Genomic DNA, 13205 nt, shown 5'->3' with positions numbered 1-13205 from the left:
ATGTCGTGGCCGCATGACATTAAAAGGCTTCGCACAGGTTTCGAAGGCCTGACCTTAAACACGCCTTCACAAAAAAAGAAAAAAGAATAACAGGCATGGTGTATACCTGAACAAGGAATGCCATGAGTAAAATGATGGATGGGCATTGTCATGAAATCATGAATAAAAGAATTTCGTGAAAATAGAAACCCAAGCACCGTGAAAACCCAAAAAGGGTACCATGAGTAAATAGGGAAGAATAAGGGTGGACATGGCTAAAAGGTCATGAGTAAAAGAGCCCTAAATAAAAGGAAGTTGGCGAAAACTGTCTCTACGGTGCCACTTCCCATGTCTAAGTGAATATTCGTAAAGGATGCTTAGACCAATAAACAAGTTGATGCAGCTCTCACCTCTATAGGCGGCTTTAGCTCACATTCAAAGAGAAAAATCCCCGGTGTCACTATACCAGGACCTAAAAATACAAGCTTCAAGGAATGGTTCTGACAGCTTGAGTCCATTCGCAAAAAGGACTTGAAAAATAGAAGACTCGCCAAGACGTCGAAACAAGCTTCATGAAGAAGAGAACTACTCCCACAAGGTTACTAGATGCACTTCAAGATGCTGAAGACGCCCAAGAAAGCGAAGTCAGCCAAACCTTAGACCTGTTATGCAGCAACGAGATTGAGCCTTCATGGGACCCCTCAGACAAAGACAAGAGGTATCCGCTTATTGAAACTGTTAGTAGTGGGTAGGGGTTATAGCTGTAGACACTCCATTTTAAAATTGGCAAATTTTATGATTTCCCTGAACCCATAGGACCACACTATTTCAGTAGACCCCTAAACTATAGACCACCAACATCCATGGTCACATCCTATGATCCACACCTAGCAAATCCCCAGCTTTTAGTAGTTATCCATTCTACACCTAGCAAACCCCCAGCTTTTAGTAGTAATCCATTCCACACCTAGCAAATACTCACGTTTTTGTAGTTATCTATTCTACAGCCCTATTAAGTCTCTACGAAAAATAAAATTGTCGTCCCTTTTTTCGGAAGGAGGTGGGACATGGGAGACTAGTGACACCTCTTAAAAAGGTAGGACATGTAGGTTAGAAAGAAAGGAGCTGGGATGTGGGAGGCTAGAAGTTAGAGAGAGAGCTCAGAGAAAGAAAAACCCTACATCGAAGCTATCTTTAGACCAGAAAAACCATTCAAGCAGGCCAGGACCTAGTCAACACTTGGAGAAAGATAGACAAAGAGGACAGTTGTTCTGATATGGGTGAGCCCTTGAAGGCTCAAGATTCTCAGGCCATTTGGCCCGGTTTGATATCGTTTCGTACTCTTATAGTATTTATTTTATGTTTTTATTACATTTTTACTAGAAATAGTTAGTTTATTGCTTTTTATTCAGTGATTCGTATTTCGGATCTATGCTGGCCCTGCCACTGATCTGAAAGCAGATCGGCTCATTTAAGAGGAGATCTGACCTCATATCAAAATTCGATTTTCCCCACATTCTCTATCACTTTTTTAAAATCAGTTTGTGGTGTTCAGATCCGAGGATTCTTCTTCTGAAGTTCTCTCTGATTTGCACTATAAACAGTTTGGCACCCACCGTGGGGCATTTTGATCTAGATCCGTTCACGAAAACTACAAATAAAAAATAAAATAAAAACAGCTCCCATCTCCTTTAAGGGCCTTTTATTTTTAAAAAAAAAAATTCAAAAAAAAAGAAAGAAAAAGAAAATTCCAAAAAAAAAAGAAAGAGAAAAAAAAATCCAAAAGAAAAAAGAAAGAGAAAAAAAAAATCTCTTTCCATAGCAAAATCTCATTTTATTTCTTTGTCATAACATTTTATTTTATTTATTTTATTTTATTTTTTTCATTTATCTACTTGTCAGTAAAATAAAATAAAATAAAAATTGGAATTTTGAAAGGGCATTTCTTTTCTGATTTGGGAACGGGTTCATAGTATGCACCACTATCACCATTCCAACTTTTATTGAATACTTTCTCTAGATTTATTTATTTTATTTATTTGTCTGGATTTATTTGTTGTGACATCCTCATCTTCTCTTTCGGAAAGAAATCCATGCTCTTCGTTGCTTATGATTTGGATGGATAAACCTTGTTCATATTTTTTCTTATGATATGGCTAGATTAGTTTTGTTGTTGCTTTCTGTTGCTTACAATTTGGTTAGATTAGATTTGTTCGCATTCAAAATTCATTTCTCTTGCTGAGAATTATTTCGTTAAAAAAGGAAGAAAAGACCATCTTTTCGTTCTTTGGAGTTGATTTTGTAAATGGTTTCCAATTTTAATCTTCTTTGATATTCACGGGATTTTGTTACAATATTTAATCTTGTTTGATATTCACGAGACAATTTTCATATCAATAGTGCGTGACTTCATATTAAGTAGGAGGATGTGTGTGAGTTGTTAAGATAGCAACTAATCCCTTGAGAGGAGATTTACTTTGATAGCAACTAATCCCTTGAGAGGAAATTTATGGAAGATTTAGATAGAGATGGATAAAGAAAGAAGATTGAGAGAAAATATGGAGAAGAAATAAGGAAAGAAGATTCAAAGAAAATAGGGAGAAAAAGATCTTGGGAGAGAGACCGAGTGCAAACAGGGAAAAAAAAATAAGGGAAGAAGATTGAGAGAAAACAGGAAAAGAAATAGGGAATGGAGATTGAGAGAAAATAACGAAAAAAAAAAAAAGACCGTGAGAGAGAGAGAAAGTTTTAAGGGCGTGGGAGAGAGAAAATTCTTCTTTTCTTTTTCTAAAGAAACTTGTTTTCCAAAAACACAAAAAAAAAAATTAAGGCCTTTCTCATTTCTAAAAAAAGAAAATTGGCTTTGCAAGAAAAGGAACAAAAAAAAAAAAACAGCCTCTTTGTTTCAAAAATAAAAATAAGAAACGTATGAAACCTCAACAAAAAAAAAAAGAAGAACTTTCAAGGTCTTTCTTCTTAACAAACAAAGAAATCTCTACAAAAAAAAATGAAAAGAAAATTTTGAAGGCCCATTTTGTAAAGAAAAAAGAAAAAGTCAGTTTTGCCATTAAAGTTGCCTTTTTTTTAGACCCACTACAATTTCTAAAAAAAATGAATCTTCACTTAAAAAACGAAAACAACTTTAAGCCTCTCCCTCTTTCTGAAAAAAACAAAAAGTCAAAAATAAAAAAATATCTTGCATTTCTTTCCTTGTGATTCAGCATTTGCCGCTTCTCTCTATTCATAAAAAACAAAAATTCCAGCGTCACCTGCACTCTCTCTCTAACTGTTCCCTGATCGAGTAACCCTTGACTGGGGGCACACTCGACTAGGCACGGACTGTGTCTGGTTTCACTGTTTTGACTGAATATCTTCTTAGGGGTTGCCTACCCCTACATCTGAACTATGCTTTTGATCGGTCAAAAAACCCGAAGCACACCTCACTTGGCACAATTTGTGCCAAGTGCTCACATTTTTCCTACATTGTGTGTTTGCCTGTTCGCTATTTTTTTCTTTTCACTTGCGTTCTTCCTTACACACTCTTGCACACATCGTACGGAAAATGCCCCGAAAACCATCAAATATTTTCGAAAACCCCCAAAATCGACAATAACTACATTAGGGAAACCAAGCGTTGAAAGCTAAGGCAGTTGGGATTCGTGTAACTTTAACTGCGAGCGCCCCTCCGTAATCCTTTGCCTCAAAGCAACTCCACATATAGTAGGACCTGGTGAAAATCCCATAACTGGATGTCAGAACCTACGTGGGGGACCTACTCAACCTAGCCGCATTTTAATAGTTAGGAAGCCACTCAGACTGAGCCTTCCCATGATTTAGGTAAAAAGTTTTCGAGTGTTTTGTTTGCTTATTACGATTGATTAATCTTAAACTTCAGTCCGGATATGCTTTGGTCCGAGCTGAACCCTCTGGGTTTAAGTCCAGGCTTATACTAAGCCTAGCCCACGACCGAACCAGGTTCACATCTTGCTCCAAACCTAGCCCCTTCCTTTTGGTCTGAGCTAGGGCTCACGCCTAACTCAATCTTTGATCCATTCAGGGTCCACACCTGGTCCGATTATGAAAATCCTCTGGGTTTAAGTCAAGGATTGTACCTAACCTAGCCCAAGTCCGAACCAGGTTGACATCATGGTCTGAACCTAAGCCCCCTTTCGTTCCGAGCTAGGGCTCGCGTCTAACTCAACCTTGATCCAGTTCGGGTCTACACCCGGTCTGATCTTCAAAACCCTCTTGGTCTAAACCCAGGTTTGCACCCAGCTCAGTTCAGGTTCGAGCCAAGCTCACACCCAGGTCAGAACCTAGACCCACTCTTGGTCCTAGCCGAGACTTGTACCCATCTAGTCTAGATCTTAGTCTAGGCCTTAGCATAGGTCTTAGCTTAGAATTTCTTCCAAAGCTAGACTAGGCTTACCCTAGTTCAGGGTCCACACTGAAACCCACTGAGTCTAGCAGATTTCATCCAGTCTAAGTTTTAGCTTAGGTCTTAGTTAGGGTTTTTCCGTTAGAGTCAGACTAGGTCTACCCTGAGGCGTCGAGTCTAGATCTTACCAAATTTAGGAATCAAGACCCAGGATCATAGCAAAGCAAGGTCCAACCTCCTGGCCCCATCTCAGTCTAGATCCATAGAACCTAGTCAGTACGAGAGGCATCGTCACAGTGCTCCCTCACAAATCATCTATAGCACTCGTGTCAGTGAGCCGACTCTCGACGAGCATGGAATCAAGCCTAGTCGTCCAAGCTGTCTTCAAAGCCACCATTTAGAAGTTACGAGCCAATAGGTTAATAAGGTTCATAACACCTTGAAAAGTCAAGGGGTCAGGCCTGGGGAAATCCTCCAAGACATAGGAATCCAGTCGGCACAACAAGAATATGACCCAGGCCCAAATCTCTGAGTTAGCCGATCTCAGCCGTGTGAACTCCGATGGTCAATTAGTAGCCCAACATTTCAGTCTTGGCAATCAGCCAGTTAGTGGGCGAGTGGTTTACATACAACTAGGGTAAGGCTACCCAAGCAACCCATCACCAGTAAAGATTAGGGTTTTGATCTAACTCGATATAAAGACAATCATAAGGTGCATGCTTACTTTCATGACCTGCTCAATAGAGGATACACCATCCAGTGCACTCAATCCAGGAAAGTTAGGTCAGAAGCTCAAGCCATAGGCCAAACCCAACATTTTGGCTCAAACCAGGATAAGCCTAGAGCTGTTAGCATGGCAATCCAACCCACTACGGGCCTGAGGTCTAATTCTAATCATCACCCAAGCCCACGTCCACTTCGAGGGCTGACTCCATCTGACAGTAGCTATGGCATTCCTTCACTCTTTTAGTCTAATGTCGGGGCAAGAGAATACCTTAGCCTTAACGATAGATTACCCAATCAAGGTCAGGGGCAGGTAGACCTAGCCACCCAAGGTCAGAGGTCTAGTAGTCATAACAGCTTCAGTCGTCCGTCCCAGTTAAGTGGTGATCCTATCCTGCAAGCCTCCTTGCGTGGCCACGTTGTGCAACCTTTGAGTGATGGGTATTCTCTAGCCCAATTCAGTTTTGGTGAGTCTACAAGCCGACATTCAGCACATCAAGTTCAACACATTCCTCAGGCTCAGTCCTTGAGACAACTTGCTACATGGGCCCAACAACCACTTTATATGAGCCACATACCACAAAGTCAGGTTCAACAAACCATACAACCAAGCTAACTCACAGCTATAACGACGACTCAATTCGTTCATGTGAAACGCCTCCATGACTCTTTAGAGAAATTGGGAATATGAAATTTCTCAACTCCTAAAGCTTATGTGCTAGAAATTCTAGAATACATAGAAGATCTACTAGTGGGGTTTGTGATGCCATAGTTCATAAACAAATTTTCAAGGAAAGAGGATCTTGAGGCACCCTTGGTGAGTTAACTTCCACCAAACAGAAGTCAGACAAGTCTCCTTCTAACTTTATAATCAGATTCAGAGAGGCCGCTATGCGGGTTGTTGAAACTCTACTCCTTGCAGCCGCAAAGGTAAGAATGACATTAGAGAATATGACTCTAAAATATATCACGTTCTTCAGTATGGGGGCAGTCCCTTACTCATTTGATGTTATTCTTCAAAGTGTATCACAATATAAGCAAGCCAAGGAGGATGAGATGATAGTCTTTGATAACTTGACTAGTTGAGAGTCCTCTCAAGAAGGAGAGGTGAACATGATCAAGAAAAGCAACCCTTCTGCAAACCATTCACAAGAAAAGACTAAAATTTATTCTACCACATGGAGAATGCAAACTTCCACACCAAGGGAAGTCACTCCTATTAATGAGCTTATCAACGATGTCATTAAGAAGTTGCTGAAGGTAAAGCTCATATAATTACTTACAGAAGCCAAGATTCCTCCTTTCCATGGAGGAGATACATCTCGATGGTGTGATTTGCATCAAAATTATGCTCATAACACTGAAGAAAGCCGAGCTGCCAGGCATAGAGTTCAGGACCTCATTGATAATGACACGAAAAGTGTCAGAAAGAAAGAGACTGGTGACATAGAAAAACCAGAAACTCTAGATGCTTTGAAAATTTTTTTTGATGTCAACCTAGTTAACTCAAAAGGATCACAAATTGTGTCAGAACCCAAAGAACATCCACAATAGCCTTGGAGCATAAGAAGAAATCAACTGGAAAGTCCAATCGATGAAGAATAAAATGAGCATAAGCTCATCCAGGAGTTAACGACTAAGGACACTCAAGATCAAACTAATGAGGATAACCTTAGCTCCAAGCTCATAACCCCAAAAAGGGTGAAAGAAAGGGTCATCACATGTGAAATTTCACTGTCAGAAACACTCCCAAAAGTGGCACAAGAAATCTCTATCATCAAGAGTCACACTAGAGCATATGAACTCTTCAACTCGTACTTCCAAGTAACACAATAAATGGTTCATATGTGTATGACAATGAATCATACTTGCAAAAGCAATATGAACTCGAGCATAAGCTCAACCAAGGTTTTGAAGCTATGGACTTTCAAGCTCATGACAGCAAGAAAAACCTTAATTCTGGGGCAATAACTCGTGAGGGGGAAAATAAGCAAGCGCTAAAAGGAAGCCCTTCACCTCAAAACCTTGACGACCCACCTAAGAGGGATCAATATGATGAGGACAACGTGTTAGAAATTGATGTGATCCAGATCAACGAGAAGGGATCATCTTCCAAACAAGGGGTCAAAACCCCAAAGTCTCCCATTACGCTTCCAACAAGGGGCCAACACCTCAAATATCAAAACAAGTCGAACCTTTGAAAATTCTAAGGGGCCCATCTGGGTTACCTCCACCAGACTTCTTGGCCAACCGACTTATATGGGATGAAGAGCCAAGCTTAAAAGATTTAACCGAGTCACCTCTCGAGGTGAACCCACTTATAGATGATGGAAAAGCAAAGGGCCTAAAATTGACTAGTCCCAAAGATTTTGCATTTTCACTAGAGTTGAGAGAGCTCGAACCTTTGAAAATTTTAAGGGGCCCACCTGGGCCACCTCCATAAGAGTTCTTGAATGATCCACCAATCTGGGATCAAGAATTGGATATTGAAATCCGACCATGTTACCTACTCAAGAGGCTGGCTCTCTAAAAGTTATTTAACGACATGAGCACAACTCTAATAACGGGAGCACCACCATATCAAGAGAATTTATCTTGTGAAGAACAAGTTCCCAACAGAACAGAAAGCCCTACAGGGGCAACCCCATCAAAATATTCAATAGGGGTAAACTCCTCTCATGAAGAGGATACGATAGGAGCAACTAATGTGATTGAACCCTTATTTGTTGATTCCCAACAAGTCATAAGGCCATTTAATACAACAAGGGCAATTAATGAGATTGAACCTTCTTTGTTGACTCCCGACATGTAGTAAGGCCATCTAATACCAACTCAACCACTCCTCTTGTGTGAGAGTCTCACCTAAGCTCGAGCACTGAGAAGGAGCCTACCATGGAGTTAACCTCTAAAAAGCAATTCAAAATTTGTAATGAAAAAGATTACCGAAAAGGAGTTGGGTGATCACTCGTCCTTTTGCAAATAACCAAATAAGGCATTCATGCCTCACACTTCAAGTACTCCATTAATGGGAAAACTCTGATAGCCTATCCGTCAATACAGAAGACTGAAAGATTAGGAAACTGAGAGTGATTTTCAGTCCCAAAATCAAGGTTCAAGTGGAGCAATTTAAAGGAAAAGTTCAACGGAGATTCGTCATCCATTATCAAAGAGGTTTTGGATTCCAATCTGGGTCAAGGGAAATCAGAGAAAGATCGATATTAGAACCTCCCTGCAACTTGGAGGAGGGCACGATGATCGAATTCTTACATGATCTTAAGGCGAGTTGCTAAAAAAAAATGGGCACCTTTTACTCTTATTCTTCCCCCTCCTTTTCCTTTGTCTTTCTTTTCTTCTTCTTCTTCTTCAAAAAAAAAAAAAAAAAAAAAAGGAGAAGAAAAATGTCATCCGCTGGACTAAAATCTGAAAGGATTCCCAAGCATTGGAAAAAATGTCATCGGGATGAAAATTCGAAAGGAACCCTAGGGCGATGAGAAAATAAATAGAAAATCTCATCCGCTAGGCTAAAACCCAAAGGTTTCCCAAGCGTTGGAAAAAATGTCATCGGGATGAAAATTCAAAAGGAACCCTGGGGTAATGAGAAAGAAGAAAGAAGTTCTCTCCTTTCTTCTATTCTCCAAAGTCCTTTCTCTCTAAACATCTTCTCTTCCTTCTTCCTAAGTCAAAATGGTGTCAAGAGAAAAATCAATAAGCATTAGCTTGATGGAACATTATTAAGGTCCTCGATCATCTGGAGCTTCGAAAGGTAAATGGTGGAAGAACAAAATCGGAAATCCAAAGAGATTTTGAGCACCCAGGGGCAGTATCCTATATTTTTAAAACTATGTTTTGCTCGAAATCTTCAAAAAACTCTCCTTTGAATTGAAATACAAGAGCTGAGGTTGGAAGATAAAAAAATATTGTATAATTCCTCATCCTGAAGATTCAAGCAAGGAGCGGACACACTCATATGGGGTCCACAAAAGTATGACCTACATTACATTTAAAGAAAAAAAAAATTAAGGTAGACCAACTAATGAGAGAGGAATTTAAGGTGGGTTCGGGACTTACTCGGGCTAGCTCATGTGGGCACCCTCTTAGATCATGAAGAAAGTCCCCCCAGTCGTAAAACTGGTTTGGAATCCCCTCCTTTAGCTTGTATTTTTCTGTTTCTACAATCACACACATATGGAAAATGTTAAAAAACAAGTGGATTAAGGGACCCCACCTTGTCTTTAGGTGAACGTACACAGACATGCACAGTCAAAAAGAAGAAGAGAAGGATGTGAGAATTAAGATTGGGATGAGAAGGATTTGACCAGGTAGTGAGACCGAATTAGTGAGTAAACTAGTAGGTAATTGACCCAGCGTGGCAGTAAAATGGTATCCGTAACTAAACCAGCTCAACAGAATTATTACTAGAAGACATTGTTTTAACATATTTTTTAGTACCTTGGTCCCTGATAAGAAGCAGGTTAATAAATCTGACAAAATAGTGGAATCCACCCTACAACTAAAACTACATTTGTGGTCTCTTAAATCACTGTGAGAGCACCACCATTAGATCCGATACGGTCGAAAACCCCTATGGGCCAAGTTTCGGCTTAATCGGACACTCCAGAACAAAGATATGAGCAAAACATTGAAACAGGAGGGGCTTCACACTATCCCTTATGGCTTCACTGCACGAAAACACCATTAAAGGTGGTTGTCCTATAGCCACAAGGAGCCACTTTTGAAGCCCGTTACTCACTCGTTCCAAGTCGGATCACTCTGAAATTTGGTGAACATATTCGTCTCATGAAGGCGAAGAATTCGATATGTGGAACAGCCTGAGATGATATTCGAGCAGGGGGAAAATCTTGAGAGAAATTGCCGATTCGTGAAGAAATTACAGAAAATTCAACAGCAACACGCCTCGCTTGATGGAGCAAATCACGACTCTCGCGTAATGGATCAACACGAAACCATTCCATTTTATGCATAAGGTCTAGAGCTAAACTGAACCACGCACATGATGGACAGTCAGATTTCATGCACAAAGCGGACGAAGTAACTGAAGTTCCATCCACCGAATTCCAAATTCTGGCAAAAAATGCAAACGTTGCGAAATCTTTGTTCGGGATCCAAATCACATCTCTTTTGTTGCCACGCGACTGTGATGGCATGCTCAGTGTGCTATGATGAAAAAATCACAGGAAAACATTAAGGAATGAGCACATCATCAATCCAAAGTTTTCAATATTCAAGCAAATTTCAAGTCTCGTGATCATGGTTCGAAACATGATCCGTGGCTCGAAATTTATATTAAATCGATTGCCTTGCCGAGCCATACAAGAAAACGATAACCTTTTGATCAAATAGGCATCAAAACACCCTTGGGTCACCACGGAAGATCACACAAGATCTCGGGCAGCCATAAGGACTGTTCTGAAATTCAACACATTGTTAGGTAGGGGAAAAGCAATCCTTTTGCACCCATTTTTAGAATTTCTTTTTATCCAATTAAAACTTAATTTTTAGTAATTAGATCTAATTTTGATCAATCCACCCATGTTTGGGAACAATTATATATAAACAGGCACTACCTCATTGTAAAAAAGACTCTAGACGCTCGATTCATTCTTTAAGAATTCAATAAAATTTCCAATCTTTCTTGTGCATGTAAGTCTTGGAGAGAGAGAGAAGAGGGAGAAGAAAAGGGCTGATATCCTTAAAGAAGGCAACTTTCTCTCTCCTCCCCTCTCTCTTTTCTATGTCTTTCTCTCTCTTCTCTCTCTTTTCTCTGTCTTTCTCTCTCTCTTTTTCTCTCTCTCTTCTCTCTCTTTCCCTCACTTCTCTCTCTCTTTTTCTCTCTTGATCCCATCTTTATCTCTTTCTCTCTCCATCTTCCCCTATCAACAGACGAGACCTAGAGTCGGTTGGTCGTCTCTATCTTCTTCTGTCAACTGACGAGACTTGGAGCCAGTTGGTCTTCTCTATCTTCATTTGTCAGCTGGCGAGACCTAGCACCGGTTAGTCTTCTCTATCTTCTTCTGTCAACTGGCGAGACCTAGTGCCGGTTGGTCGTCTCTATCTTCCTCTGTCAACTGGCATGACGTCGCACCGATTGGTCGTCTCTATCTTCTTCTGTCAACTGGCGAGACCTAGCGTCTGTTGGTCTTCTCTATCTACTCTTTCAACTGACAAGACCTATCACCGAGTGGTCTTCTTTATCTTCTTTTGTTAACGGGCGAGACCTAGCACCGGTTGGTCTTCTTTATCTCATTTTGTCAGCTGGCAAGACTTAACGTCGGATGGTCTTCTCTCTCTTCTTCTATCAATCGACGAGGCTTAGCGCTGGTTGGTCTTCTCTCTCTTCTTTTATCTGTCGGTGATGTCTACTGCCGATTGATCTTCTCTCTCTTCTTTTATCAATTGGTGAGGCCTAACACCAGTTGGTCTTCTCTCTCTCATCCTTTGTCAGGTCGGCGAGACCTAGAGTCGACTGATTTTCCCCCTCTTCTTCTGTCAGTTGGTGAGACTTAGGATCAGTTGGTTCTCTTCCTCTCTTCTCATCTGACACAGTCGGGGAAGCCTAGCACAGATTGCTTCTTCTCTCTCCCATCTCCGGAAACAGTCAGTAATATCCAGCGCCCACTGCATCTCCTCTTCCTTCTTATCCCTCCTCTCTTCCTTTTTCTCTCTCTTTCCATCCATTCCCTTCTTCTCTTTACCATTCCTTTGCCACTCTTTCATTTGACCAAGAGCGATTGAGGTTAGCAGCTCATGGCAGTCCTATAGTCTAGCCATAATGTTGTTGCTCCAAGTTTCCTTGGCCCGCTTTCCTGCCACGACAGATTGACCATAGTGGCTAGCTAGTCGATATTGGACATAACGTCTAGTAGAAATCCCGTGAACCTGTCCCAGTTACCAAGCCGGTTTGGCTACCACGTTACGCCAATTATCCATCAGCCTAGTCACTGCTATGATTTTTTCGCTTGGTCAAATTCTTCTCTCCCCCCATCTTTCCTTCTTCTTTTTGAATATGCATACTTGCGTATGATCATCAAAGAGGATCATGGTGAGGTCTGACCTACCTGTCCCATAACCTTTGCCATATATGTGTGTGATTGCAAGAAAGCAGAAAAGAAGACGAATACAAGTCAAGGGAGGCGATTCCAAGCCAATTTCATTACTGGGGGGCTTTCTTCATGATCTAAGAGGGTGAACAAGCGAGTTAGCCCGAGTTAGTCCCGAACCAACCTTTAAATTCCTCTCCCATCGATTGGTAGCACTTGCGCCCGCTTTCGAACGAGGTTCCCGAGAGAACAATCTCACAAACGTCCCGAGTCTCTCTCGAAACCCAAGACGTGTACCGCCCGATCCTCCAAGGATCCGGAGGGCGAGCCTAACCAGCTTGATGACTCCACTGAGGACTTACTACCTCTCACTCAGATCGATCTTGTTTGGCTAGTTTCTTATTTTTCTGCTTCCATTCGCTTTTCACTTTCACTTATGGATGCTTAGTTCTGTAACCCATTCATCTGGATTGAGGATTTTCTTATCCCCTTATTTGAGAGTGTCCCAAGGGAATAACATCTAGTAGCAATCCTGTGAACCTGTCCCAGTTGCCAAGCCGGTTTGGCTACCACGTTACGCCAATTATCCACTAGCCTAGTCACTGCTATGATTTTCTCGCTTGGTCAAATTCTTCCCTCCCCCCATCGTTCTTTCTTCGTTTTGAATATTTACTTGCGTATGATCATCAAAGAGGATCATGGTGTGGTCTGACCTACCTGTCCCATAACCGTTGCCATATATGTGTGTGATTGCAAGAAACCAGAAAGGAAGAAGAATACGAGCCAAGGGAGGCGATTCCAATCCAATTTCATTACTGGGCGGCTTTCTTCATGATCTAAGAGTGTGGCCAAGCGAGTTAGCCCGAGTTAGTCCCGAACCGACCTTTAAATTCCTCTCGCATCGATTGGTAGCACTTGGCCCCATTTTCGAACGAGGTTTCCGAGAGAACAATCTCACAAACGTCCCGAGTCTCTCTCGAAACCCAAGACGTGTACCGCCCGATCCTCCAAGGATCCGGAGGGCGAGCCTAACCAGCTTGGTGACTCCACTGAGGACTTACTACCCC

Source organism: Amborella trichopoda, chromosome 9 (assembly GCF_054954075.1).
Source record: "Amborella trichopoda isolate Santa Cruz 75 chromosome 9, AtrichopodaSantaCruz75HAP2 v2.0, whole genome shotgun sequence".
Classification (NCBI taxonomy): Eukaryota; Viridiplantae; Streptophyta; class Magnoliopsida; order Amborellales; family Amborellaceae; genus Amborella; species Amborella trichopoda.
Note: the sequence above shows the minus strand (reverse complement) of the source record.